A 25,533-nucleotide genomic window follows, 5' to 3' on the forward strand; every position below is an offset into this window, starting at 1 on the left:
ACGCGCTATCTCAGAGTCCCCTGGGGGTTTTGTGTCGGGGTGTGTGCGTGCGTGTGTGTGCGTGCAGTTTGTGAGGGCGTCATGTGAGGAGGGGAGTGCGTGGTGAGAGGGGAGCGGGGGTGTATTTGTGGGGGGTGGGGAGGAGGGTTCGTCGCGGTGCGTGTGGGCCGGGGGCCGTGGGGTGCGTATGGTGCTGCGGGGCGTGAGCCTGGGGTGTGTGGAGGCTGGGGGTGCGAGGCCGGTGTTGCGTGCGTGCGTGCGTGAGCGCGTTGCGGAGCCGGTGTGGGGGCGGGGGGGTGAAGGCGTGGAGCAGGCAGGGCGGTGTGTGTGGGCTCGCTTAAAGGCAGGCAAAGCGGCAGGCAGCAGCGTCTACGGCCATACCACCCTGAACACGCCCGATCTCGTCTGATCTCGGAAGCTAAGCAGGGTCGGGCCTGGTTAGTACTTGGATGGGAGACCTCCTGGGAATACTGGGTGCTGTAGGCTTTTGCCGGCCCCGGCTGCAGGTCTCCCTCCGGCACAGGCTTTTGCCGCCTGGTCCTCGCTTGCTTGCGCAGAGGTCTCGCAGGCCGTAGCCACCTCGCCCGCCGCAGCCCAGGGCGAGGGCTTGGGGCGCCCGGCCCCGTGGCGTCTTTGTTTTTCTTACCAGGCGGCGCTCTTGCCCCCTTGGCAGCAGGTGTGGGAGGCCAGGTGGGCCGAAGCGGCGGCAGGCGCCCCAAGGCCTGTCTGCCCTCGCGCTCCCTGCCCGCCTCTGGAGGCTGGGAGAAAGGAAAGCCAGAAGCCTTGCCGTGCGGCGCAGCCCGGGCCTTTGGGCTGGCTGGTTGAGGGAAGCCCTTTGCCAGCCTGCCTCCTTGGCAGCTGGCCCTTTGAAAGTGAGGGGAGGGGAGGCAGCCGCTGTCCTTTTGGCCGGGAAGGCTGCCTGCGGGCCTGGAGCAGTCCCTGCCTCGGCTTCGGGGGCCGGTAAGTGGGAAAGGTGGGTGCTGGTCGCCTCTGGGCTGGTCTCCCTGAGGAGGCGGCGGTGGCCCATCCTGCCTCCCCCGGGGCCTTGCGAAGCGGGAGACGGGTCAGGGGGAGGCCCCCGGGGGGCGCGTCCCGGGTTTCCCGGAGCGAGCAAAAGGCAGGCCAAGTGCGGGGAGGGCGTCCCCAGGGAGGCGTGAGAGCTGTGTCGAGGACCGGGAGCTGTGAGGAAAGGCGAGCGGGGCTGTGCGGGAGCTGCCCCTGCGAGGTGCGTGCAGGTGAGGGGCGGGAGCGGGCGTGCGGGCGGCAGCCCCGTCCCGGGCGGTGCGCTTCCCCTGGGGGTTTTGTGTCGGGGTGTGTGCGTGCGTGTGTGTGCGTGCAGTTTGTGAGGGCGTCATGTGAGGAGGGAGTGCGTGGTGAGAGGGGAGCGGGGGTGTATTTGTGGGGGGTGGGGAGGAGGGTTCGTCGCGGTGCGTGTGGGCCGGGGGCCGTGGGGTGCGTATGGTGCTGCGGGGCGTGAGCCTGGGTGTGTGGAGGCTGGGGGTGCGAGGCCGGTGTTGCGTGCGTGCGTGCGTGAGCGCGTTGCGGAGCCGGTGTGGGGGCGGGGGGTGAAGGCGTGGAGCAGGCAGGGCGGTGTGTGTGGGCTCGCTTAAAGGCAGGCAAAGCGGCAGGCAGCAGCGTCTACGGCCATACCACCCTGAACACGCCCGATCTCGTCTGATCTCGGAAGCTAAGCAGGGTCGGGCCTGGTTAGTACTTGGATGGGAGACCTCCTGGGAATACTGGGTGCTGTAGGCTTTTGCCGGCCCCGGCTGCAGGTCTCCCTCCGGCACAGGCTTTTGCCGCCTGGTCCTCGCTTGCTTGCGCAGAGGTCTCGCAGGCCGTAGCCACCTCGCCCGCCGCAGCCCAGGGCGAGGGCTTGGGGCGCCCGGCCCCGTGGCGTCTTTGTTTTTCTTACCAGGCGGCGCTCTTGCCCCCTTGGCAGCAGGTGTGGGAGGCCAGGTGGCCGAAGCGGCGGCAGGCGCCCCAAGGCCTGTCTGCCCTCGCGCTCCCTGCCCGCCTCTGGAGGCTGGGAGAAAGGAAAGCCAGAAGCCTTGCCGTGCGGCGCAGCCCGGGCCTTTGGGCTGGCTGGTTGAGGGAAGCCCTTTGCCAGCCTGCCTCCTTGGCAGCTGGCCCTTTGAAAGTGAGGGGAGGGAGGCAGCCGCTGTCCTTTTGGCCGGGAAGGCTGCCTGCGGGCCTGGAGCAGTCCCTGCCTCGGCTTCGGGGCCGGTAAGTGGGAAAGGTGGGTGCTGGTCGCCTCTGGGCTGGTCTCCCTGAGGAGGCGGCGGTGGCCCATCCTGCCTCCCCCGGGGCCTTGCGAAGCGGGAGACGGGTCAGGGGGAGGCCCCCGGGGGGCGCGTCCCGGGTTTCCCGGAGCGAGCAAAAGGCAGGCCAAGTGCGGGAGGGCGTCCCCAGGGAGGCGTGAGAGCTGTGTCGAGGACCGGGAGCTGTGAGGAAAGGCGAGCGGGGCTGTGCGGGGAGCTGCCCCTGCGAGGTGCGTGCAGGTGAGGGGCGGGAGCGGGCGTGCGGGCGGCAGCCCCGTCCCGGGCGGTGCGCTTCCCCTGGGGGGTTTTGTGTCGGGGTGTGTGCGTGCGTGTGTGTGCGTGCAGTTTGTGAGGGCGTCATGTGAGGAGGGAGTGCGTGGTGAGAGGGGAGCGGGGGGTGTATTTGTGGGGGGTGGGGAGGAGGGTTCGTCGCGGTGCGTGTGGGCCGGGGGCCGTGGGGTGCGTATGGTGCTGCGGGGCGTGAGCCTGGGTGTGTGGAGGCTGGGGTGCGAGGCCGGTGTTGCGTGCGTGCGTGCGTGAGCGCGTTGCGGAGCCGGTGTGGGGGCGGGGGGTGAAGGCGTGGAGCAGGCAGGGCGGTGTGTGTGGGCTCGCTTAAAGGCAGGCAAAGCGGCAGGCAGCAGCGTCTACGGCCATACCACCCTGAACACGCCCGATCTCGTCTGATCTCGGAAGCTAAGCAGGGTCGGGCCTGGTTAGTACTTGGATGGGAGACCTCCTGGGAATACTGGGTGCTGTAGGCTTTTGCCGGCCCCGGCTGCAGGTCTCCCTCCGGCACAGGCTTTTGCCGCCTGGTCCTCGCTTGCTTGCGCAGAGGTCTCGCAGGCCGTAGCCACCTCGCCCGCCGCAGCCCAGGGCGAGGGCTTGGGGCGCCCGGCCCCGTGGCGTCTTTGTTTTTCTTACCAGGCGGCGCTCTTGCCCCCTTGGCAGCAGGTGTGGGAGGCCAGGTGGCCGAAGCGGCGGCAGGCGCCCCAAGGCCTGTCTGCCCTCGCGCTCCCTGCCCGCCTCTGGAGGCTGGGAGAAAGGAAAGCCAGAAGCCTTGCCGTGCGGCGCAGCCCGGGCCTTTGGGCTGGCTGGTTGAGGGAAGCCCTTTGCCAGCCTGCCTCCTTGGCAGCTGGCCCTTTGAAAGTGAGGGGGAGGGAGGCAGCCGCTGTCCTTTTGGCCGGGAAGGCTGCCTGCGGGCCTGGAGCAGTCCCTGCCTCGGCTTCGGGGCCGGTAAGTGGGAAAGGTGGGTGCTGGTCGCCTCTGGGCTGGTCTCCCTGAGGAGGCGGCGGGTGGCCCATCCTGCCTCCCCCGGGGCCTTGCGAAGCGGGAGACGGGTCAGGGGGAGGCCCCCGGGGGGCGCGTCCCGGGTTTCCCGGAGCGAGCAAAAGGCAGGCCAAGTGCGGGGAGGGCGTCCCCAGGGAGGCGTGAGAGCTGTGTCGAGGACCGGGAGCTGTGAGGAAAGGCGAGCGGGCTGTGCGGGAGCTGCCCCTGCGAGGTGCGTGCAGGTGAGGGGGCGGGAGCGGGCGTGCGGGCGGCAGCCCCGTCCCGGGCGGTGCGCTTCCCCTGGGGGTTTTGTGTCGGGGTGTGTGCGTGCGTGTGTGTGCGTGCAGTTTGTGAGGGCGTCATGTGAGGAGGGAGTGCGTGGTGAGAGGGGAGCGGGGGGTGTATTTGTGGGGGGGGTGGGGAGGAGGGTTCGTCGCGGTGCGTGTGGGGCCGGGGGCCGTGGGGTGCGTATGGTGCTGCGGGGCGTGAGCCTGGGTGTGTGGAGGCTGGGGTGCGAGGCCGGTGTTGCGGTGCGTGCGTGCGTGAGCGCGTTGCGGAGCCGGTGTGGGGGCGGGGGGTGAAGGCGTGGAGCAGGCAGGGCGGTGTGTGTGGGCTCGCTTAAAGGCAGGCAAAGCGGCAGGCAGCAGCGTCTACGGCCATACCACCCTGAACACGCCCGATCTCGTCTGATCTCGGAAGCTAAGCAGGGTCGGGCCTGGTTAGTACTTGGATGGGAGACCTCCTGGGAATACTGGGTGCTGTAGGCTTTTGCCGGCCCCGGCTGCAGGTCTCCCTCCGGCACAGGCTTTTGCCGCCTGGTCCTCGCTTGCTTGCGCAGAGGTCTCGCAGGCCGTAGCCACCTCGCCCGCCGCAGCCCAGGGCGAGGGCTTGGGGCGCCCGGCCCCGTGGCGTCTTTGTTTTTCTTACCAGGCGGCGCTCTTGCCCCCTTGGCAGCAGGTGTGGGAGGCCAGGTGGCCGAAGCGGCGGCAGGCGCCCCAAGGCCTGTCTGCCCTCGCGCTCCCTGCCCGCCTCTGGAGGCTGGGAGAAAGGAAAGCCAGAAGCCTTGCCGTGCGGCGCAGCCCGGGCCTTTGGGCTGGCTGGTTGAGGGGAAGCCCTTTGCCAGCCTGCCTCCTTGGCAGCTGGCCCTTTGAAAGTGAGGGGAGGGAGGCAGCCGCTGTCCTTTTGGCCGGGAAGGCTGCCTGCGGGCCTGGAGCAGTCCCTTGCCTCGGCTTCGGGGCCGGTAAGTGGGAAAGGTGGGTGCTGGTCGCCTCTGGGCTGGTCTCCCTGAGGAGGCGGCGGTGGCCCATCCTGCCTCCCCCGGGGCCTTGCGAAGCGGGAGACGGGTCAGGGGGAGGCCCCCGGGGGGCGCGTCCCGGGTTTCCCGGAGCGAGCAAAAGGCAGGCCAAGTGCGGGAGGGGCGTCCCCAGGGAGGCGTGAGAGCTGTGTCGAGGACCGGGAGCTGTGAGGAAAGGCGAGCGGGCTGTGCGGGAGCTGCCCCTGCGAGGTGCGTGCAGGTGAGGGGCGGGAGCGGGCGTGCGGGCGGGCAGCCCCGTCCCGGGCGGTGCGCTTCCCCTGGGGGGTTTTGTGTCGGGGTGTGTGCGTGCGTGTGTGTGCGTGCAGTTTGTGAGGGCGTCATGTGAGGAGGGAGTGCGTGGTGAGAGGGGAGCGGGGGTGTATTTGTGGGGGGTGGGGAGGAGGGTTCGTCGCGGTGCGTGTGGGGCCGGGGGTCGTGGGGTGCGTATGGTGCTGCGGGGCGTGAGCCTGGGTGTGTGGAGGGCTGGGGTGCGAGGCCGGTGTTGCGTGCGTGCGTGAGCGCGTTGCGGAGCCGGTGTGGGGGGCGGGGGGTGAAGGCGTGGAGCAGGCAGGGCGGTGTGTGTGGGCTCGCTTAAAGGCAGGCAAAGCGGCAGGCAGCAGCGTCTACGGCCATACCACCCTGAACACGCCCGATCTCGTCTGATCTCGGAAGCTAAGCAGGGTCGGGCCTGGTTAGTACTTGGATGGGAGACCTCCTGGGAATACTGGGTGCTGTAGGCTTTTGCCGGCCCCGGCTGCAGGTCTCCCTCCGGCACAGGCTTTTGCCGCCTGGTCCTCGCTTGCTTGCGCAGAGGTCTCGCAGGCCGTAGCCACCTCGCCCGCCGCAGCCCAGGGCGAGGGCTTGGGGCGCCCGGCCCCCGTGGCGTCTTTGTTTTTCTTACCAGGCGGCGCTCTTGCCCCCCTTGGCAGCAGGTGTGGGAGGCCAGGTGGCCGAAGCGGCGGCAGGGCGCCCCAAGGCCTGTCTGCCCTCGCGCTCCCTGCCCGCCTCTGGAGGCTGGGAGAAAGGAAAGCCAGAAGCCTTGCCGTGCGGCGCAGCCCGGGCCTTTGGGCTGGCTGGTTGAGGGAAGCCCTTTGCCAGCCTGCCTCCTTGGCAGCTGGCCCTTTGAAAGTGAGGGGAGGGAGGCAGCCGCTGTCCTTTTGGCCGGGAAGGCTGCCTGCGGGCCTGGAGCAGTCCCTGCCTCGGCTTCGGGGGCCGGTAAGTGGGAAAGGTGGGTGCTGGTCGCCTCTGGGCTGGTCCTCCCTGAGGAGGGCGGCGGTGGCCCATCCTGCCTCCCCCGGGGCCTTGCGAAGCGGAGACGGGTCAGGGGGAGGCCCCCGGGGGGCGCGTCCCGGGTTTCCCGGAGCGAGCAAAAGGCAGGCCAAGTGCGGGAGGGCGTCCCCAGGGAGGCGTGAGAGCTGTGTCGAGGACCGGGAGCTGTGAGGAAAGGCGAGCGGGCTGTGCGGGAGCTGCCCCTGCGAGGGTGCGTGCAGGTGAGGGGCGGGAGCGGGCGTGCGGGGCGGCAGCCCCGTCCCCGGGCGGTGCGCTTCCCCTGGGGGTTTTGTGTCGGGGTGTGTGCGTGCGTGTGTGTGCGTGCAGTTTGTGAGGGCGTCATGTGAGGAGGGAGTGCGTGGTGAGAGGGGAGCGGGGGTGTATTTGTGGGGGGTGGGGAGGAGGGTTCGTCGCGGTGCGTGTGGGCCGGGGGCCGTGGGGTGCGTATGGTGCTGCGGGGGCGTGAGCCTGGGTGTGTGGAGGCTGGGGTGCGAGGCCGGTGTTGCGTGCGTGCGTGCGTGGAGCGCGTTGCGGAGCCGGTGTGGGGGCGGGGGGTGAAGGCGTGGAGCAGGCAGGGCGGTGTGTGTGGGCTCGCTTAAAGGCAGGCAAAGCGGCAGGCAGCAGCGTCTACGGCCATACCACCCTGAACACGCCCGATCTCGTCTGATCTCGGAAGCTAAGCAGGGTCGGGCCTGGTTAGTACTTGGATGGGAGACCTCCTGGGAATACTGGGTGCTGTAGGCTTTTGCCGGCCCCGGCTGCAGGTCTCCCTCCGGCACAGGCTTTTGCCGCCTGGTCCTCGCTTGCTTGCGCAGAGGTCTCGCAGGCCGTAGCCACCTCGCCCGCCGCAGCCCAGGGCGAGGGCTTGGGGCGCCCGGGCCCCGTGGCGTCTTTGTTTTTCTTACCAGGCGGCGCTCTTGCCCCCTTGGCAGCAGGTGTGGGAGGCCAGGTGGCCGAAGCGGCGGCAGGCGCCCCAAGGCCTGTCTGCCCTCGCGCTCCCTGCCCGCCTCTGGAGGCTGGGAGAAAGGAAAGCCAGAAGCCTTGCCGTGCGGCGCAGCCCGGGCCTTTGGGCTGGCTGGTTGAGGGAAGCCCTTTGCCAGCCTGCCTCCTTGGCAGCTGGCCCTTTGAAAGTGAGGGGAGGGAGGCAGCCGCTGTCCTTTTGGCCGGGAAGGCTGCCTGCGGGCCTGGAGCAGTCCCTGCCTCGGCTTCGGGGCCGGTAAGTGGGAAAGGTGGGTGCTGGTCGCCTCTGGGCTGGTCTCCCTGAGGAGGCGGCGGTGGCCCATCCTGCCTCCCCCGGGGCCTTGCGAAGCGGGAGACGGGTCAGGGGGGAGGCCCCCGGGGGGCGCGTCCCGGGTTTCCCGGAGCGAGCAAAAGGCAGGCCAAGTGCGGGAGGGCGTCCCCAGGGAGGCGTGAGAGCTGTGTCGAGGACCGGGAGCTGTGAGGAAAGGCGAGCGGGCTGTGCGGGAGCTGCCCCTGCGAGGTGCGTGCAGGTGAGGGGGCGGGAGCGGGCGTGCGGGCGGCAGCCCCGTCCCGGGCGGTGCGCTTCCCCTGGGGGTTTTGTGTCGGGGTGTGTGCGTGCGTGTGTGTGCGTGCAGTTTGTGAGGGCGTCATGTGAGGAGGGAGTGCGTGGTGAGAGGGGAGCGGGGGGTGTATTTGTGGGGGGTGGGGAGGAGGGTTCGTCGCGCGGTGCGTGTGGGGCCGGGGGTCGTGGGGTGCGTATGGTGCTGCGGGGCGTGAGCCTGGGTGTGTGGAGGCTGGGGTGCGAGGCCGGTGTTGCGTGCGTGCGTGCGTGAGCGCGTTGCGGAGCCGGTGTGGGGGCGGGGGGTGAAGGCGTGGAGCAGGCAGGGCGGTGTGTGTGGGCTCGCTTAAAGGCAGGCAAAGCGGCAGGCAGCAGCGTCTACGGCCATACCACCCTGAACACGCCCGATCTCGTCTGATCTCGGAAGCTAAGCAGGGTCGGGCCTGGTTAGTACTTGGATGGGAGACCTCCTGGGAATACTGGGTGCTGTAGGCTTTTGCCGGCCCCGGCTGCAGGTCTCCCTCCGGCACAGGCTTTTGCCGCCTGGTCCTCGCTTGCTTGCGCAGAGGTCTCGCAGGCCGTAGCCACCCTCGCCCGCCGCAGCCCAGGGCGAGGGCTTGGGGCGCCCGGCCCCGTGGCGTCTTTGTTTTTTCTTACCAGGCGGCGCTCTTGCCCCCCTTGGCAGCAGGTGTGGGAGGCCAGGTGGCCGAAGCGGCGGCAGGCGCCCCAAGGCCTGTCTGCCCTCGCGCTCCCTGCCCGCCTCTGGAGGCTGGGAGAAAGGAAAGCCAGAAGCCTTGCCGTGCGGGCGCAGCCCGGGCCTTTGGGCTGGCTGGTTGAGGGAAGCCCTTTGCCAGCCTGCCTCCTTGGCAGCTGGCCCTTTGAAAGTGAGGGGAGGGAGGCAGCCGCTGTCCTTTTGGCCGGGAAGGCTGCCTGCGGGCCTGGAGCAGTCCCTGCCTCGGCTTCGGGGCCGGTAAGTGGGAAAGGTGGGTGCTGGTCGCCTCTGGGCTGGTCTCCCTGAGGAGGCGGCGGTGGCCCATCCTGCCTCCCCCGGGGCCTTGCGAAGCGGGAGACGGGTCAGGGGAGGCCCCCGGGGGGCGCGTCCCGGGTTTCCCGGAGCGAGCAAAAGGCAGGCCAAGTGCGGGAGGGGCGTCCCCAGGGAGGCGTGAGAGCTGTGTCGAGGACCGGGAGCTGTGAGGAAAGGCGAGCGGGGCTGTGCGGGAGCTGCCCCTGCGAGGTGCGTGCAGGTGAGGGGCGGGAGAGCGGGGCGTGCGGGGCGGCAGCCCCGTCCCGGGCGGTGCGCTTCCCCTGGGGGTTTTGTGTCGGGGTGTGTGCGTGCGTGTGTGTGCGTGCAGTTTGTGAGGGCGTCATGTGAGGAGGGAGTGCGTGGTGAGAGGGGAGCGGGGGTGTATTTGTGGGGGGGTGGGGAGGAGGGTTCGTCGCGGTGCGTGTGGGCCGGGGGCCGTGGGGGTGCGTATGGTGCTGCGGGGCGTGAGCCTGGGTGTGTGGAGGCTGGGGTGCGAGGCCGGTGTTGCGTGCGTGCGTGCGTGAGCGCGTTGCGGAGCCGGTGTGGGGGCGGGGGGGTGAAGGCGTGGAGCAGGCAGGGCGGTGTGTGTGGGCTCGCTTAAAGGCAGGCAAAGCGGCAGGCAGCAGCGTCTACGGCCATACCACCCTGAACACGCCCGATCTCGTCTGATCTCGGAAGCTAAGCAGGGTCGGGCCTGGTTAGTACTTGGATGGGAGACCTCCTGGGAATACTGGGTGCTGTAGGCTTTTGCCGGCCCCGGCTGCAGGTCTCCCTCCGGCACAGGCTTTTGCCGCCTGGTCCTCGCTTGCTTGCGCAGAGGTCTCGCAGGCCGTAGCCACCTCGCCCGCCGCAGCCCAGGGCGAGGGCTTGGGGCGCCCGGGCCCCGTGGCGTCTTTGTTTTTCTTACCAGGCGGCGCTCTTGCCCCCTTGGCAGCAGGTGTGGGAGGCCAGGTGGCCGAAGCGGCGGCAGGCGCCCCAAGGCCTGTCTGCCCTCGCGCTCCCTGCCCGCCTCTGGAGGCTGGGAGAAAGGAAAGCCAGAAGCCTTGCCGTGCGGCGCAGCCCGGGCCTTTGGGCTGGCTGGTTGAGGGAAGCCCTTTGCCAGCCTGCCTCCTTGGCAGCTGGCCCTTTGAAAGTGAGGGGAGGAGAGGCAGCCGCTGTCCTTTTGGCCGGGAAGGCTGCCTGCGGGCCTGGAGCAGTCCCTGCCTCGGCTTCGGGGCCGGTAAGTGGGAAAGGTGGGTGCTGGTCGCCTCTGGGCTGGTCTCCCTGAGGAGGCGGCGGTGGCCCATCCTGCCTCCCCCGGGGCCTTGCGAAGCGGGAGACGGGTCAGGGGGAGGCCCCCCGGGGGGGCGCGTCCCGGGTTTCCCGGAGCGAGCAAAAGGCAGGCCAAGTGCGGGAGGGCGTCCCCAGGGAGGCGTGAGAGCTGTGTCGAGGACCGGGAGCTGTGAGGAAAGGCGAGCGGGCTGTGCGGGAGCTGCCCCTGCGAGGTGCGTGCAGGTGAGGGGCGGGAGCGGGCGTGCGGGCGGCAGCCCCGTCCCGGGCGGTGCGCTTCCCCTGGGGGTTTTGTGTCGGGGTGTGTGCGTGCGTGTGTGTGCGTGCAGTTTGTGAGGGCGTCATGTGAGGAGGGAGTGCGTGGTGAGAGGGGAGCGGGGGTGTATTTGTGGGGGGTGGGGAGGAGGGTTCGTCGCGGTGCGTGTGGGCCGGGGGTCGTGGGGTGCGTATGGTGCTGCGGGGCGTGAGCCTGGGTGTGTGGAGGCTGGGGTGCGAGGCCGGTGTTGCGTGCGTGCGTGAGCGCGTTGCGGAGCCGGTGTGGGGGCGGGGGGTGAAGGCGTGGAGCAGGCAGGGCGGTGTGTGTGGGCTCGCTTAAAGGCAGGCAAAGCGGCAGGCAGCAGCGTCTACGGCCATACCACCCTGAACACGCCCGATCTCGTCTGATCTCGGAAGCTAAGCAGGGTCGGGCCTGGTTAGTACTTGGATGGGAGACCTCCTGGGAATACTGGGTGCTGTAGGCTTTTGCCGGCCCCGGCTGCAGGTCTCCCTCCGGCACAGGCTTTTGCCGCCTGGTCCTCGCTTGCTTGCGCAGAGGTCTCGCAGGCCGTAGCCACCTCGCCCGCCGCAGCCCAGGGCGAGGGCTTGGGGCGCCCGGCCCCGTGGCGTCTTTGTTTTTCTTACCAGGCGGCGCTCTTGCCCCCTTGGCAGCAGGTGTGGGAGGCCAGGTGGCCGAAGCGGCGGCAGGCGCCCCAAGGCCTGTCTGCCCTCGCGCTCCCTGCCCGCCTCTGGAGGCTGGGAGAAAGGAAAGCCAGAAGCCTTGCCGTGCGGCGCAGCCCGGGCCTTTGGGCTGGCTGGTTGAGGGAAGCCCTTTGCCAGCCTGCCTCCTTGGCAGCTGGCCCTTTGAAAGTGAGGGGAGGGAGGCAGCCGCTGTCCTTTTGGCCGGGAAGGCTGCCTGCGGGCCTGGAGCAGTCCCTGCCTCGGCTTCGGGGCCGGTAAGTGGGAAAGGTGGGTGCTGGTCGCCTCTGGGCTGGTCTCCCTGAGGAGGCGGCGGTGGCCCATCCTGCCTCCCCCGGGGCCTTGCGAAGCGGGAGACGGGTCAGGGGGAGGCCCCCGGGGGGCGCGTCCCGGGTTTCCCGGAGCGAGCAAAAGGCAGGCCAAGTGCGGGAGGGCGTCCCCAGGGAGGCGTGAGAGCTGTGTCGAGGACCGGGAGCTGTGAGGAAAGGCGAGCGGGCTGTGCGGGAGCTGCCCCTGCGAGGTGCGTGCAGGTGAGGGGCGGGAGCGGGCGTGCGGGCGGCAGCCCCGTCCCGGGCGGTGCGCTTCCCCTGGGGGTTTTGTGTCGGGGTGTGTGCGTGCGTGTGTGTGCGTGCAGTTTGTGAGGGCGTCATGTGAGGAGGGAGTGCGTGGTGAGAGGGGAGCGGGGGTGTATTTGTGGGGGGTGGGGAGGAGGGTTCGTCGCGGTGCGTGTGGGCCGGGGGCCGTGGGGTGCGTATGGTGCTGCGGGGCGTGAGCCTGGGTGTGTGGAGGCTGGGGTGCGAGGCCGGTGTTGCGTGCGTGCGTGCGTGAGCGCGTTGCGGAGCCGGTGTGGGGGCGGGGGGTGAAGGCGTGGAGCAGGCAGGGCGGTGTGTGTGGGCTCGCTTAAAGGCAGGCAAAGCGGCAGGCAGCAGCGTCTACGGCCATACCACCCTGAACACGCCCGATCTCGTCTGATCTCGGAAGCTAAGCAGGGTCGGGCCTGGTTAGTACTTGGATGGGAGACCTCCTGGGAATACTGGGTGCTGTAGGCTTTTGCCGGCCCCGGCTGCAGGTCTCCCTCCGGCACAGGCTTTTGCCGCCTGGTCCTCGCTTGCTTGCGCAGAGGTCTCGCAGGCCGTAGCCACCTCGCCCGCCGCAGCCCAGGGCGAGGGCTTGGGGCGCCCGGCCCCGTGGCGTCTTTGTTTTTCTTACCAGGCGGCGCTCTTGCCCCCTTGGCAGCAGGTGTGGGAGGCCAGGTGGCCGAAGCGGCGGCAGGCGCCCCAAGGCCTGTCTGCCCTCGTGCTCCCTGCCCGCCTCTGGAGGCTGGGAGAAAGGAAAGCCAGAAGCCTTGCCGTGCGGCGCAGCCCGGGCCTTTGGGCTGGCTGGTTGAGGGAAGCCCTTTGCCAGCCTGCCTCCTTGGCAGCTGGCCCTTTGAAAGTGAGGGGAGGGAGGCAGCCGCTGTCCTTTTGGCCGGGAAGGCTGCCTGCGGGCCTGGAGCAGTCCCTGCCTCGGCTTCGGGGCCGGTAAGTGGGAAAGGTGGGTGCTGGTCGCCTCTGGGCTGGTCTCCCTGAGGAGGCGGCGGTGGCCCATCCTGCCTCCCCCGGGGCCTTGCGAAGCGGGAGACGGGTCAGGGGGAGGCCCCCGGGGGGCGCGTCCCGGGTTTCCCGGAGCGAGCAAAAGGCAGGCCAAGTGCGGGAGGGCGTCCCCAGGGAGGCGTGAGAGCTGTGTCGAGGACCGGGAGCTGTGAGGAAAGGCGAGCGGGCTGTGCGGGAGCTGCCCCTGCGAGGTGCGTGCAGGTGAGGGGCGGGAGCGGGCGTGCGGGCGGCAGCCCCGTCCCGGGCGGTGCGCTTCCCCTGGGGGTTTTGTGTCGGGGTGTGTGCGTGCGTGTGTGTGCGTGCAGTTTGTGAGGGCGTCATGTGAGGAGGGAGTGCGTGGTGAGAGGGGAGCGGGGGTGTATTTGTGGGGGGTGGGGAGGAGGGTTCGTCGCGGTGCGTGTGGGCCGGGGGCCGTGGGGTGCGTATGGTGCTGCGGGGCGTGAGCCTGGGTGTGTGGAGGCTGGGGTGCGAGGCCGGTGTTGCGTGCGTGCGTGCGTGAGCGCGTTGCGGAGCCGGTGTGGGGGCGGGGGGTGAAGGCGTGGAGCAGGCAGGGCGGTGTGTGTGGGCTCGCTTAAAGGCAGGCAAAGCGGCAGGCAGCAGCGTCTACGGCCATACCACCCTGAACACGCCCGATCTCGTCTGATCTCGGAAGCTAAGCAGGGTCGGGCCTGGTTAGTACTTGGATGGGAGACCTCCTGGGAATACTGGGTGCTGTAGGCTTTTGCCGGCCCCGGCTGCAGGTCTCCCTCCGGCACAGGCTTTTGCCGCCTGGTCCTCGCTTGCTTGCGCAGAGGTCTCGCAGGCCGTAGCCACCTCGCCCGCCGCAGCCCAGGGCGAGGGCTTGGGGCGCCCGGCCCCGTGGCGTCTTTGTTTTTCTTACCAGGCGGCGCTCTTGCCCCCTTGGCAGCAGGTGTGGGAGGCCAGGTGGCCGAAGCGGCGGCAGGCGCCCCAAGGCCTGTCTGCCCTCGCGCTCCCTGCCCGCCTCTGGAGGCTGGGAGAAAGGAAAGCCAGAAGCCTTGCCGTGCGGCGCAGCCCGGGCCTTTGGGCTGGCTGGTTGAGGGAAGCCCTTTGCCAGCCTGCCTCCTTGGCAGCTGGCCCTTTGAAAGTGAGGGGAGGGAGGCAGCCGCTGTCCTTTTGGCCGGGAAGGCTGCCTGCGGGCCTGGAGCAGTCCCTGCCTCGGCTTCGGGGCCGGTAAGTGGGAAAGGTGGGTGCTGGTCGCCTCTGGGCTGGTCTCCCTGAGGAGGCGGCGGTGGCCCATCCTGCCTCCCCCGGGGCCTTGCGAAGCGGGAGACGGGTCAGGGGGAGGCCCCCGGGGGGCGCGTCCCGGGTTTCCCGGAGCGAGCAAAAGGCAGGCCAAGTGCGGGAGGGCGTCCCCAGGGAGGCGTGAGAGCTGTGTCGAGGACCGGGAGCTGTGAGGAAAGGCGAGCGGGCTGTGCGGGAGCTGCCCCTGCGAGGTGCGTGCAGGTGAGGGGCGGGAGCGGGCGTGCGGGCGGCAGCCCCGTCCCGGGCGGTGCGCTTCCCCTGGGGGTTTTGTGTCGGGGTGTGTGCGTGCGTGTGTGTGCGTGCAGTTTGTGAGGGCGTCATGTGAGGAGGGAGTGCGTGGTGAGAGGGGAGCGGGGGTGTATTTGTGGGGGGTGGGGAGGAGGGTTCGTCGCGGTGCGTGTGGGCCGGGGGTCGTGGGGTGCGTATGGTGCTGCGGGGCGTGAGCCTGGGTGTGTGGAGGCTGGGGTGCGAGGCCGGTGTTGCGTGCGTGCGTGCGTGAGCGCGTTGCGGAGCCGGTGTGGGGGCGGGGGGTGAAGGCGTGGAGCAGGCAGGGCGGTGTGTGTGGGCTCGCTTAAAGGCAGGCAAAGCGGCAGGCAGCAGCGTCTACGGCCATACCACCCTGAACACGCCCGATCTCGTCTGATCTCGGAAGCTAAGCAGGGTCGGGCCTGGTTAGTACTTGGATGGGAGACCTCCTGGGAATACTGGGTGCTGTAGGCTTTTGCCGGCCCCTGCCGCTGCCCGGCTGCAGGTCTCCCTCCGGCACAGGCTTTTGCCGCCTGGTCCTCGCTTGCTTGCGCAGAGGTCTCGCAGGCCGTAGCCACCTCGCCCGCCGCAGCCCAGGGCGAGGGCTTGGGGCGCCCGGCCCCGTGGCGTCTTTGTTTTTCTTACCAGGCGGCGCTCTTGCCCCCTTGGCAGCAGGTGTGGGAGGCCAGGTGGCCGAAGCGGCGGCAGGCGCCCCAAGGCCTGTCTGCCCTCGCGCTCCCTGCCCGCCTCTGGAGGCTGGGAGAAAGGAAAGCCAGAAGCCTTGCCGTGCGGCGCAGCCCGGGCCTTTGGGCTGGCTGGTTGAGGGAAGCCCTTTGCCAGCCTGCCTCCTTGGCAGCTGGCCCTTTGAAAGTGAGGGGAGGGAGGCAGCCGCTGTCCTTTTGGCCGGGAAGGCTGCCTGCGGGCCTGGAGCAGTCCCTGCCTCGGCTTCGGGGCCGGTAAGTGGGAAAGGTGGGTGCTGGTCGCCTCTGGGCTGGTCTCCCTGAGGAGGCGGCGGTGGCCCATCCTGCCTCCCCCGGGGCCTTGCGAAGCGGGAGACGGGTCAGGGGGAGGCCCCCGGGGGGCGCGTCCCGGGTTTCCCGGAGCGAGCAAAAGGCAGGCCAAGTGCGGGAGGGCGTCCCCAGGGAGGCGTGAGAGCTGTGTCGAGGACCGGGAGCTGTGAGGAAAGGCGAGCGGGCTGTGCGGGAGCTGCCCCTGCGAGGTGCGTGCAGGTGAGGGGCGGGAGCGGGCGTGCGGGCGGCAGCCCCGTCCCGGGCGGTGCGCTTCCCCTGGGGGTTTTGTGTCGGGGTGTGTGCGTGCGTGTGTGTGCGTGCAGTTTGTGAGGGCGTCATGTGAGGAGGGAGTGCGTGGTGAGAGGGGAGCGGGGGTGTATTTGTGGGGGGTGGGGAGGAGGGTTCGTCGCGGTGCGTGTGGGCCGGGGGCCGTGGGGTGCGTATGGTGCTGCGGGGCGTGAGCCTGGGTGTGTGGAGGCTGGGGTGCGAGGCCGGTGTTGCGTGCGTGCGTGCGTGAGCGCGTTGCGGAGCCGGTGTGGGGGCGGGGGGTGAAGGCGTGGAGCAGGCAGGGCGGTGTGTGTGGGCTCGCTTAAAGGCAGGCAAAGCGGCAGGCAGCAGCGTCTACGGCCATACCACCCTGAACACGCCCGATCTCGTCTGATCTCGGAAGCTAAGCAGGGTCGGGCCTGGTTAGTACTTGGATGGGAGACCTCCTGGGAATACTGGGTGCTGTAGGCTTTTGCCGGCCCCGGCTGCAGGTCTCCCTCCGGCACAGGCTTTTGCCGCCTGGTCCTCGCTTGCTTGCGCAGAGGTCTCGCAGGCCGTAGCCACCTCGCCCGCCGCAGCCCAGGGCGAGGGCTTGGGGCGCCCGGCCCCGTGGCGTCTTTGTTTTTCTTACCAGGCGGCGCTCTTGCCCCCTTGGCAGCAGGTGTGGGAGGCCAGGTGGCCGAAGCGGCGGCAGGCGCCCCAAGGCCTGTCTGCCCTCGCGCTCCCTGCCCGCCTCTGGAGGCTGGGAGAAAGGAAAGCCAGAAGCCTTGCCGTGCGGCGCAGCCCGGGCCTTTGGGCTGGCTGGTTGAGGGAAGCCCTTTGCCAGCCTGCCTCCTTGGCAGCTGGCCCTTTGAAAGTGAGGGGAGGGAGGCAGCCGCTGTCCTTTTGGCCGGGAAGGCTGCCTGCGGGCCTGGAGCAGTCCCTGCCTCGGCTTCGGGGCCGGTAAGTGGGAAAGGTGGGTGCTGGTCGCCTCTGGGCTGGTCTCCCTGAGGAGGCGGCGGTGGCCCATCCTGCCTCCCCCGGGGCCTTGCGAAGCGGGAGACGGGTCAGGGGGAGGCCCCCGGGGGGCGCGTCCCGGGTTTCCCGGAGCGAGCAAAAGGCAGGCCAAGTGCGGGAGGGCGTCCCCAGGGAGGCGTGAGAGCTGTGTCGAGGACCGGGAGCTGTGAGGAAAGGCGAGCGGGCTGTGCGGGAGCTGCCCCTGCGAGGTGCGTGCAGGTGAGGGGCGGGAGCGGGCGTGCGGGCGGCAGCCCCGTCCCGGGCGGTGCGCTTCCCCTGGGGGTTTTGTGTCGGGGTGTGTGCGTGCGTGTGTGTGCGTGCAGTTTGTGAGGGCGTCATGTGAGGAGGGAGTGCGTGGTGAGAGGGGAGCGGGGGTGTATTTGTGGGGGGTGGGGAGGAGGGTTCGTCGCGGTGCGTGTGGGCCGGGGGTCGTGGGGTGCGTATGGTGCTGCGGGGCGTGAGCCTGGGTGTGTGGAGGCTGGGGTGCGAGGCCGGTGTTGCGTGCGTGCGTGCGTGAGCGCGTTGCGGAGCCGGTGTGGGGGCGGGGGGTGAAGGCGTGGAGCAGGCAGGGCGGTGTGTGTGGGCTCGCTTAAAGGCAGGCAAAGCGGCAGGCAGCAGCGTCTACGGCCATACCACCCTGAACACGCCCGATCTCGTCTGATCTCGGAAGCTAAGCAGGGTCGGGCCTGGTTAGTACTTGGATGGGAGACCTCCTGGGAATACTGGGTGCTGTAGGCTTTTGCCGGCCCCTGCCGCTGCCCGGCTGCAGGTCTCCCTCCGGCACAGGCTTTTGCCGCCTGGTCCTCGCTTGCTTGCGCAGAGGTCTCGCAGGCCGTAGCCACCTCGCCCGCCGCAGCCCAGGGCGAGGGCTTGGGGCGCCCGGCCCCGTGGCGTCTTTGTTTTTCTTACCAGGCGGCGCTCTTGCCCCCTTGGCAGCAGGTGTGGGAGGCCAGGTGGCCGAAGCGGCGGCAGGCGCCCCAAGGCCTGTCTGCCCTCGCGCTCCCTGCCCGCCTCTGGAGGCTGGGAGAAAGGAAAGCCAGAAGCCTTGCCGTGCGGCGCAGCCCGGGCCTTTGGGCTGGCTGGTTGAGGGAAGCCCTTTGCCAGCCTGCCTCCTTGGCAGCTGGCCCTTTGAAAGTGAGGGGAGGGAGGCAGCCGCTGTCCTTTTGGCCGGGAAGGCTGCCTGCGGGCCTGGAGCAGTCCCTGCCTCGGCTTCGGGGCCGGTAAGTGGGAAAGGTGGGTGCTGGTCGCCTCTGGGCTGGTCTCCCTGAGGAGGCGGCGGTGGCCCATCCTGCCTCCCCCGGGGCCTTGCGAAGCGGGAGACGGGTCAGGGGGAGGCCCCCGGGGGGCGCGTCCCGGGTTTCCCGGAGCGAGCAAAAGGCAGGCCAAGTGCGGGAGGGCGTCCCCAGGGAGGCGTGAGAGCTGTGTCGAGGACCGGGAGCTGTGAGGAAAGGCGAGCGGGCTGTGCGGGAGCTGCCCCTGCGAGGTGCGTGCAGGTGAGGGGCGGGAGCGGGCGTGCGGGCGGCAGCCCCGTCCCGGGCGGTGCGCTTCCCCTGGGGGTTTTGTGTCGGGGTGTGTGCGTGCGTGTGTGTGCGTGCAGTTTGTGAGGGCGTCATGTGAGGAGGGAGTGCGTGGTGAAAGGGGAGCGGGGGTGTATTTGTGGGGGGTGGGGAGGAGGGTTCGTCGCGGTGCGTGTGGGCCGGGGGTCGTGGGGTGCGTATGGTGCTGCGGGGCGTGAGCCTGGGTGTGTGGAGGCTGGGGTGCGAGGCCGGTGTTGCGTGCGTGCGTGAGCGCGTTGCGGAGCCGGTGTGGGGGCGGGGGGTGAAGGCGTGGAGCAGGCAGGGCGGTGTGTGTGGGCTCGCTTAAAGGCAGGCAAAGCGGCAGGCAGCAGCGTCTACGGCCATACCACCCTGAACACGCCCGATCTCGTCTGATCTCGGAAGCTAAGCAGGGTCGGGCCTGGTTAGTACTTGGATGGGAGACCTCCTGGGAATACTGGGTGCTGTAGGCTTTTGCCGGCCCCTGCCGCTGCCCGGCTGCAGGTCTCCCTCCGGCACAGGCTTTTGCCGCCTGGTCCTCGCTTGCTTGCGCAGAGGTCTCGCAGGCCGTAGCCACCTCGCCCGCCGCAGCCCAGGGCGAGGGCTTGGGGCGCCCGGCCCCGTGGCGTCTTTGTTTTTCTTACCAGGCGGCGCTCTTGCCCCCTTGGCAGCAGGTGTGGGAGGCCAGGTGGCCGAAGCGGCGGCAGGCGCCCCAAGGCCTGTCTGCCCTCGCGCTCCCTGCCCGCCTCTGGAGGCTGGGAGAAAGGAAAGCCAGAAGCCTTGCCGTGCGGCGCAGCCCGGGCCTTTGGGCTGGCTGGTTGAGGGAAGCCCTTTGCCAGCCTGCCTCCTTGGCAGCTGGCCCTTTGAAAGTGAGGGGAGGGAGGCAGCCGCTGTCCTTTTGGCCGGGAAGGCTGCCTGCGGGCCTGGAGCAGTCCCTGCCTCGGCTTCGGGGCCGGTAAGTGGGAAAGGTGGGTGCTGGTCGCCTCTGGGCTGGTCTCCCTGAGGAGGCGGCGGTGGCCCATCCTGCCTCCCCCGGGGCCTTGCGAAGCGGGAGACGGGTCAGGGGGAGGCCCCCGGGGGGCGCGTCCCGGGTTTCCCGGAGCGAGCAAAAGGCAGGCCAAGTGCGGGAGGGCGTCCCCAGGGAGGCGTGAGAGCTGTGTCGAGGACCGGGAGCTGTGAGGAAAGGCGAGCGGGCTGTGCGGGAGCTGCCCCTGCGAGGTGCGTGCAGGTGAGGGGCGGGAGCGGGCGTGCGGGCGGCAGCCCCGTCCCGGGCGGTGCGCTTCCCCTGGGGGTTTTGTGTCGGGGTGTGTGCGTGCGTGTGTGTGCGTGCAGTTTGTGAGGGCGTCATGTGAGGAGGGAGTGCGTGGTGAGAGGGGAGCGGGGGTGTATTTGTGGGGGGTGGGGAGGAGGGTTCGTCGCGGTGCGTGTGGGCCGGGGGTCGTGGGGTGCGTATGGTGCTGCGGGGCGTGAGCCTGGGTGTGTGGAGGCTGGGGTGCGAGGCCGGTGTTGCGTGCGTGCGTGAGCGCGTTGCGGAGCCGGTGTGGGGGCGGGGGGTGAAGGCGTGGAGCAGGCAGGGCGGTGTGTGTGGGCTCGCTTAAAGGCAGGCAAAGCGGCAGGCAGCAGCGTCTACGGCCATACCACCCTGAACACGCCCGATCTCGTCTGATCTCGGAAGCTAAGCAGGGTCGGGCCTGGTTAGTACTTGGATGGGAGACCTCCTGGGAATACTGGGTGCTGTAGGCTTTTGCCGGCCCCGGCTGCAGGTCTCCCTCCGGCACAGGCTTTTGCCGCCTGGTCCTCGCTTGCTTGCGCAGAGGTCTCGCAGGCCGTAGCCACCTCGCCCGCCGCAGCCCAGGGCGAGGGCTTGGGGCGCCCGGCCCCGTGGCGTCTTTGTTTTTCTTACCAGGCGGCGCTCTTGCCCCCTTGGCAGCAGGTGTGGGAGGCCAGGTGGCCGAAGCGGCGGCAGGCGCCCCAAGGCCTGTCTGCCCTCGCGCTCCCTGCCCGCCTCTGGAGGCTGGGAGAAAGGAAAGCCAGAAGCCTTGCCGTGCGGCGCAGCCCGGGCCTTTGGGCTGGCTGGTTGAGGGAAGCCCTTTGCCAGCCTGCCTCCTTGGCAGCTGGCCCTTTGAAAGTGAGGGGAGGGAGGCAGCCGCTGTCCTTTTGGCCGGGAAGGCTGCCTGCGGGCCTGGAGCAGTCCCTGCCTCGGCTTCGGGGCCGGTAAGTGGGAAAGGTGGGTGCTGGTCGCCTCTGGGCTGGTCTCCCTGAGGAGGCGGCGGTGGCCCATCCTGCCTCCCCCGGGGCCTTGCGAAGCGGGAGACGGGTCAGGGGGAGGCCCCCGGGGGGCGCGTCCCGGGTTTCCCGGAGCGAGCAAAAGGCAGGCCAAGTGCGGGAGGGCGTCCCCAGGGAGGCGTGAGAGCTGTGTCGAGGACCGGGAGCTGTGAGGAAAGGCGAGCGGGCTGTGCGGGAGCTGCCCCTGCGAGGTGCGTGCAGGTGAGGGGCGGGAGCGGGCGTGCGGGCGGCAGCCCCGTCCCGGGCGGTGCGCTTCCCCTGGGGGTTTTGTGTCGGGGTGTGTGCGTGCGTGTGTGTGCGTGCAGTTTGTGAGGGCGTCATGTGAGGAGGGAGTGCGTGGTGAGAGGGGAGCGGGGGTGTATTTGTGGGGGGTGGGGAGGAGGGTTCGTCGCGGTGCGTGTGGGCCGGGGGTCGTGGGGTGCGTATGGTGCTGCGGGGCGTGAGCCTGGGTGTGTGGAGGCTGGGGTGCGAGGCCGGTGTTGCGTGCGTGCGTGAGCGCGTTGCGGAGCCGGTGTGGGGGCGGGGGGTGAAGGTGTGGAGCAGGCAGGGCGGTGTGTGTGGGCTCGCTTAAAGGCAGGCAAAGCGGCAGGCAGCAGCGTCTACGGCCATACCACCCTGAACACGCCCGATCTCGTCTGATCTCGGAAGCTAAGCAGGGTCGGGCCTGGTTAGTACTTGGATGGGAGACCTCCTGGGAATACTGGGTGCTGTAGGCTTTTGCCGGCCCCGGCTGCAGGTCTCCCTCCGGCACAGGCTTTTGCCGCCTGGTCCTCGCTTGCTTGCGCAGAGGTCTCGCAGGCCGTAGCCACCTCGCCCGCCGCAGCCCAGGGCGAGGGCTTGGGGCGCCCGGCCCCGTGGCGTCTTTGTTTTTCTTACCAGGCGGCGCTCTTGCCCCCTTGGCAGCAGGTGTGGGAGGCCAGGTGGCCGAAGCGGCGGCAGGCGCCCCAAGGCCTGTCTGCCCTCGCGCTCCCTGCCCGCCTCTGGAGGCTGGGAGAAAGGAAAGCCAGAAGCCTTGCCGTGCGGCGCAGCCCGGGCCTTTGGGCTGGCTGGTTGAGGGAAGCCCTTTGCCAGCCTGCCTCCTTGGCAGCTGGCCCTTTGAAAGTGAGGGGAGGGAGGCAGCCGCTGTCCTTTTGGCCGGGAAGGCTGCCTGCGGGCCTGGAGCAGTCCCTGCCTCGGCTTCGGGGCCGGTAAGTGGGAAAGGTGGGTGCTGGTCGCCTCTGGGCTGGTCTCCCTGAGGAGGCGGCGGTGGCCCATCCTGCCTCCCCCGGGGCCTTGCGAAGCGGGAGACGGGTCAGGGGGAGGCCCCCGGGGGGCGCGTCCCGGGTTTCCCGGAGCGAGCAAAAGGCAGGCCAAGTGCGGGAGGGCGTCCCCAGGGAGGCGTGAGAGCTGTGTCGAGGACCGGGAGCTGTGAGGAAAGGCGAGCGGGCTGTGCGGGAGCTGCCCCTGCGAGGTGCGTGCAGGTGAGGGGCGGGAGCGGGCGTGCGGGCGGCAGCCCCGTCCCGGGCGGTGCGCTTCCCCTGGGGGTTTTGTGTCGGGGTGTGTGCGTGCGTGTGTGTGCGTGCAGTTTGTGAGGGCGTCATGTGAGGAGGGAGTGCGTGGTGAGAGGGGAGCGGGGGTGTATTTGTGGGGGGTGGGGAGGAGGGTTCGTCGCGGTGCGTGTGGGCCGGGGGCCGTGGGGTGCGTATGGTGCTGCGGGGCGTGAGCCTGGGTGTGTGGAGGCTGGGGTGCGAGGCCGGTGTTGCGTGCGTGCGTGCGTGAGCGCGTTGCGGAGCCGGTGTGGGGGCGGGGGGTGAAGGCGTGGAGCAGGCAGGGCGGTGTGTGTGGGCTCGCTTAAAGGCAGGCAAAGCGGCAGGCAGCAGCGTCTACGGCCATACCACCCTGAACACGCCCGATCTCGTCTGATCTCGGAAGCTAAGCAGGGTCGGGCCTGGTTAGTACTTGGATGGGAGACCTCCTGGGAATACTGGGTGCTGTAGGCTTTTGCCGGCCCCGGCTGCAGGTCTCCCTCCGGCACAGGCTTTTGCCGCCTGGTCCTCGCTTGCTTGCGCAGAGGTCTCGCAGGCCGTAGCCACCTCGCCCGCCGCAGCCCAGGGCGAGGGCTTGGGGCGCCCGGCCCCGTGGCGTCTTTGTTTTTCTTACCAGGCGGCGCTCTTGCCCCCTTGGCAGCAGGTGTGGGAGGCCAGGTGGCCGAAGCGGCGGCAGGCGCCCCAAGGCCTGTCTGCCCTCGCGCTCCCTGCCCGCCTCTGGAGGCTGGGAGAAAGGAAAGCCAGAAGCCTTGCCGTGCGGCGCAGCCCGGGCCTTTGGGCTGGCTGGTTGAGGGAAGCCCTTTGCCAGCCTGCCTCCTTGGCAGCTGGCCCTTTGAAAGTGAGGGGAGGGAGGCAGCCGCTGTCCTTTTGGCCGGGAAGGCTGCCTGCGGGCCTGGAGCAGTCCCTGCCTCGGCTTCGGGGCCGGTAAGTGGGAAAGGTGGGTGCTGGTCGCCTCTGGGCTGGTCTCCCTGAGGAGGCGGCGGTGGCCCATCCTGCCTCCCCCGGGGCCTTGCGAAGCGGGAGACGGGTCAGGGGGAGGCCCCCGGGGGGCGCGTCCCGGGTTTCCCGGAGCGAGCAAAAGGCAGGCCAAGTGCGGGAGGGCGTCCCCAGGGAGGCGTGAGAGCTGTGTCGAGGACCGGGAGCTGTGAGGAAAGGCGAGCGGGCTGTGCGGGAGCTGCCCCTGCGAGGTGCGTGCAGGTGAGGGGCGGGAGCGGGCGTGCGGGCGGCAGCCCCGTCCCGGGCGGTGCGCTTCCCCTGGGGGTTTTGTGTCGGGGTGTGTGCGTGCGTGTGTGTGCGTGCAGTTTGTGAGGGCGTCATGTGAGGAGGGAGTGCGTGGTGAGAGGGGAGCGGGGGTGTATTTGTGGGGGGTGGGGAGGAGGGTTCGTCGCGGTGTGTGTGGGCCGGGGGCCGTGGGGTGCGTATGGTGCTGCGGGGCGTGAGCCTGGGTGTGTGGAGGCTGGGGTGCGAGGCCGGTGTTGCGTGCGTGCGTGCGTGAGCGCGTTGCGGAGCCGGTGTGGGGGCGGGGGGTGAAGGCGTGGAGCAGGCAGGGCGGTGTGTGTGGGCTCGCTTAAAGGCAGGCAAAGCGGCAGGCAGCAGCGTCTACGGCCATACCACCCTGAACACGCCCGATCTCGTCTGATCTCGGAAGCTAAGCAGGGTCGGGCCTGGTTAGTACTTGGATGGGAGACCTCCTGGGAATACTGGGTGCTGTAGGCTTTTGCCGGCCCCGGCTGCAGGTCTCCCTCCGGCACAGGCTTTTGCCGCCTGGTCCTCGCTTGCTTGCGCAGAGGTCTCGCAGGCCGTAGCCACCTCGCCCGCCGCAGCCCAGGGCGAGGGCTTGGGGCGCCCGGCCCCGTGGCGTCTTTGTTTTTCTTACCAGGCGGCGCTCTTGCCCCCTTGGCAGCAGGTGTGGGAGGCCAGGTGGCCGAAGCGGCGGCAGGCGCCCCAAGGCCTGTCTGCCCTCGCGCTCCCTGCCCGCCTCTGGAGGCTGGGAGAAAGGAAAGCCAGAAGCCTTGCCGTGCGGCGCAGCCCGGGCCTTTGGGCTGGCTGGTTGAGGGAAGCCCTTTGCCAGCCTGCCTCCTTGGCAGCTGGCCCTTTGAAAGTGAGGGGAGGGAGGCAGCCGCTGTCCTTTTGGCCGGGAAGGCTGCCTGCGGGCCTGGAGCAGTCCCTGCCTCGGCTTCGGGGCCGGTAAGTGGGAAAGGTGGGTGCTGGTCGCCTCTGGGCTGGTCTCCCTGAGGAGGCGGCGGTGGCCCATCCTGCCTCCCCCGGGGCCTTGCGAAGCGGGAGACGGGTCAGGGGGAGGCCCCCGGGGGGCGCGTCCCGGGTTTCCCGGAGCGAGCAAAAGGCAGGCCAAGTGCGGGAGGGCGTCCCCAGGGAGGCGTGAGAGCTGTGTCGAGGACCGGGAGCTGTGAGGAAAGGCGAGCGGGCTGTGCGGGAGCTGCCCCTGCGAGGTGCGTGCAGGTGAGGGGCGGGAGCGGGCGTGCGGGCGGCAGCCCCGTCCCGGGCGGTGCGCTTCCCCTGGGGGTTTTGTGTCGGGGTGTGTGCGTGCGTGTGTGTGCGTGCAGTTTGTGAGGGCGTCATGTGAGGAGGGAGTGCGTGGTGAGAGGGGAGCGGGGGTGTATTTGTGGGGGGTGGGGAGGAGGGTTCGTCGCGGTGCGTGTGGGCCGGGGGTCGTGGGGTGCGTATGGTGCTGCGGGGCGTGAGCCTGGGTGTGTGGAGGCTGGGGTGCGAGGCCGGTGTTGCGTGCGTGCGTGAGCGCGTTGCGGAGCCGGTGTGGGGGCGGGGGGTGAAGGCGTGGAGCAGGCAGGGCGGTGTGTGTGGGCTCGCTTAAAGGCAGGCAAAGCGGCAGGCAGCAGCGTCTACGGCCATACCACCCTGAACACGCCCGATCTCGTCTGATCTCGGAAGCTAAGCAGGGTCGGGCCTGGTTAGTACTTGGATGGGAGACCTCCTGGGAATACTGGGTGCTGTAGGCTTTTGCCGGCCCCGGCTGCAGGTCTCCCTCCGGCACAGGCTTTTGCCGCCTGGTCCTCGCTTGCTTGCGCAGAGGTCTCGCAGGCCGTAGCCACCTCGCCCGCCGCAGCCCAGGGCGAGGGCTTGGGGCGCCCGGCCCCGTGGCGTCTTTGTTTTTCTTACCAGGCGGCGCTCTTGCCCCCTTGGCAGCAGGTGTGGGAGGCCAGGTGGCCGAAGCGGCGGCAGGCGCCCCAAGGCCTGTCTGCCCTCGCGCTCCCTGCCCGCCTCTGGAGGCTGGGAGAAAGGAAAGCCAGAAGCCTTGCCGTGCGGCGCAGCCCGGGCCTTTGGGCTGGCTGGTTGAGGGAAGCCCTTTGCCAGCCTGCCTCCTTGGCAGCTGGCCCTTTGAAAGTGAGGGGAGGGAGGCAGCCGCTGTCCTTTTGGCCGGGAAGGCTGCCTGCGGGCCTGGAGCAGTCCCTGCCTCGGCTTCGGGGCCGGTAAGTGGGAAAGGTGGGTGCTGGTCGCCTCTGGGCTGGTCTCCCTGAGGAGGCGGCGGTGGCCCATCCTGCCTCCCCCGGGGCCTTGCGAAGCGGGAGACGGGTCAGGGGGAGGCCCCCGGGGGGCGCGTCCCGGGTTTCCCGGAGCGAGCAAAAGGCAGGCCAAGTGCGGGAGGGCGTCCCCAGGGAGGCGTGAGAGCTGTGTCGAGGACCGGGAGCTGTGAGGAAAGGCGAGCGGGCTGTGCGGGAGCTGCCCCTGCGAGGTGCGTGCAGGTGAGGGGCGGGAGCGGGCGTGCGGGCGGCAGCCCCGTCCCGGGCGGTGCGCTTCCCCTGGGGGTTTTGTGTCGGGGTGTGTGCGTGCGTGTGTGTGCGTGCAGTTTGTGAGGGCGTCATGTGAGGAGGGAGTGCGTGGTGAGAGGGGAGCGGGGGTGTATTTGTGGGGGGTGGGGAGGAGGGTTCGTCGCGGTGCGTGTGGGCCGGGGGCCGTGGGGTGCGTATGGTGCTGCGGGG

At 70.0% G+C, this 25,533-nt stretch overlaps 20 non-coding genes across 20 annotated transcripts; all 20 read left to right on the top strand.

Moving 5' to 3' along the window:
* Positions 1-367: 367 nt before the first annotated feature.
* LOC144930297 (5S ribosomal RNA) lies at positions 368-486 on the top strand. Its single transcript, XR_013635479.1, has one exon. It is a non-coding gene; the product is annotated as a 5S ribosomal RNA (ribosomal RNA).
* A 1,150-nt stretch (positions 487-1,636) lies between these two features.
* Positions 1,637-1,755, top strand: LOC144930298 (5S ribosomal RNA). Its single transcript, XR_013635480.1, has one exon. It is a non-coding gene; the product is annotated as a 5S ribosomal RNA (ribosomal RNA).
* A 1,148-nt stretch (positions 1,756-2,903) lies between these two features.
* LOC144930299 (5S ribosomal RNA) lies at positions 2,904-3,022 on the top strand. The gene has a single exon (XR_013635481.1). It is a non-coding gene; the product is annotated as a 5S ribosomal RNA (ribosomal RNA).
* Positions 3,023-4,175: 1,153 nt separating this feature from the next.
* Positions 4,176-4,294, top strand: LOC144930300 (5S ribosomal RNA). The gene has a single exon (XR_013635482.1). It is a non-coding gene; the product is annotated as a 5S ribosomal RNA (ribosomal RNA).
* Positions 4,295-5,442: 1,148 nt separating this feature from the next.
* On the top strand, positions 5,443-5,561 carry LOC144930301 (5S ribosomal RNA). Its single transcript, XR_013635483.1, has one exon. It is a non-coding gene; the product is annotated as a 5S ribosomal RNA (ribosomal RNA).
* A 1,154-nt stretch (positions 5,562-6,715) lies between these two features.
* On the top strand, positions 6,716-6,834 carry LOC144930302 (5S ribosomal RNA). The gene has a single exon (XR_013635484.1). It is a non-coding gene; the product is annotated as a 5S ribosomal RNA (ribosomal RNA).
* Positions 6,835-7,985: 1,151 nt separating this feature from the next.
* LOC144930303 (5S ribosomal RNA) lies at positions 7,986-8,104 on the top strand. The gene has a single exon (XR_013635485.1). It is a non-coding gene; the product is annotated as a 5S ribosomal RNA (ribosomal RNA).
* Positions 8,105-9,260: 1,156 nt separating this feature from the next.
* LOC144930304 (5S ribosomal RNA) lies at positions 9,261-9,379 on the top strand. Its single transcript, XR_013635486.1, has one exon. It is a non-coding gene; the product is annotated as a 5S ribosomal RNA (ribosomal RNA).
* A 1,144-nt stretch (positions 9,380-10,523) lies between these two features.
* LOC144930305 (5S ribosomal RNA) lies at positions 10,524-10,642 on the top strand. The gene has a single exon (XR_013635487.1). It is a non-coding gene; the product is annotated as a 5S ribosomal RNA (ribosomal RNA).
* A 1,144-nt stretch (positions 10,643-11,786) lies between these two features.
* LOC144930306 (5S ribosomal RNA) lies at positions 11,787-11,905 on the top strand. Its single transcript, XR_013635488.1, has one exon. It is a non-coding gene; the product is annotated as a 5S ribosomal RNA (ribosomal RNA).
* Positions 11,906-13,049: 1,144 nt separating this feature from the next.
* Positions 13,050-13,168, top strand: LOC144930307 (5S ribosomal RNA). Its single transcript, XR_013635489.1, has one exon. It is a non-coding gene; the product is annotated as a 5S ribosomal RNA (ribosomal RNA).
* A 1,144-nt stretch (positions 13,169-14,312) lies between these two features.
* LOC144930308 (5S ribosomal RNA) lies at positions 14,313-14,431 on the top strand. The gene has a single exon (XR_013635490.1). It is a non-coding gene; the product is annotated as a 5S ribosomal RNA (ribosomal RNA).
* A 1,155-nt stretch (positions 14,432-15,586) lies between these two features.
* LOC144930309 (5S ribosomal RNA) lies at positions 15,587-15,705 on the top strand. The gene has a single exon (XR_013635491.1). It is a non-coding gene; the product is annotated as a 5S ribosomal RNA (ribosomal RNA).
* A 1,144-nt stretch (positions 15,706-16,849) lies between these two features.
* LOC144930310 (5S ribosomal RNA) lies at positions 16,850-16,968 on the top strand. The gene has a single exon (XR_013635492.1). It is a non-coding gene; the product is annotated as a 5S ribosomal RNA (ribosomal RNA).
* Positions 16,969-18,119: 1,151 nt separating this feature from the next.
* Positions 18,120-18,238, top strand: LOC140908021 (5S ribosomal RNA). Its single transcript, XR_012157730.1, has one exon. It is a non-coding gene; the product is annotated as a 5S ribosomal RNA (ribosomal RNA).
* Positions 18,239-19,389: 1,151 nt separating this feature from the next.
* On the top strand, positions 19,390-19,508 carry LOC144930311 (5S ribosomal RNA). The gene has a single exon (XR_013635493.1). It is a non-coding gene; the product is annotated as a 5S ribosomal RNA (ribosomal RNA).
* Positions 19,509-20,648: 1,140 nt separating this feature from the next.
* Positions 20,649-20,767, top strand: LOC144930312 (5S ribosomal RNA). The gene has a single exon (XR_013635494.1). It is a non-coding gene; the product is annotated as a 5S ribosomal RNA (ribosomal RNA).
* Positions 20,768-21,911: 1,144 nt separating this feature from the next.
* On the top strand, positions 21,912-22,030 carry LOC144930313 (5S ribosomal RNA). The gene has a single exon (XR_013635495.1). It is a non-coding gene; the product is annotated as a 5S ribosomal RNA (ribosomal RNA).
* Positions 22,031-23,174: 1,144 nt separating this feature from the next.
* LOC140908013 (5S ribosomal RNA) lies at positions 23,175-23,293 on the top strand. The gene has a single exon (XR_012157723.2). It is a non-coding gene; the product is annotated as a 5S ribosomal RNA (ribosomal RNA).
* Positions 23,294-24,433: 1,140 nt separating this feature from the next.
* On the top strand, positions 24,434-24,552 carry LOC144930314 (5S ribosomal RNA). The gene has a single exon (XR_013635496.1). It is a non-coding gene; the product is annotated as a 5S ribosomal RNA (ribosomal RNA).
* The last annotated feature ends 981 nt before the right edge of the window (positions 24,553-25,533 follow it).

This window comes from Lepidochelys kempii, chromosome 2 (genome assembly GCF_965140285.1).
Source record: "Lepidochelys kempii isolate rLepKem1 chromosome 2, rLepKem1.hap1, whole genome shotgun sequence".
Taxonomy (NCBI): Eukaryota; Metazoa; Chordata; order Testudines; family Cheloniidae; genus Lepidochelys; species Lepidochelys kempii.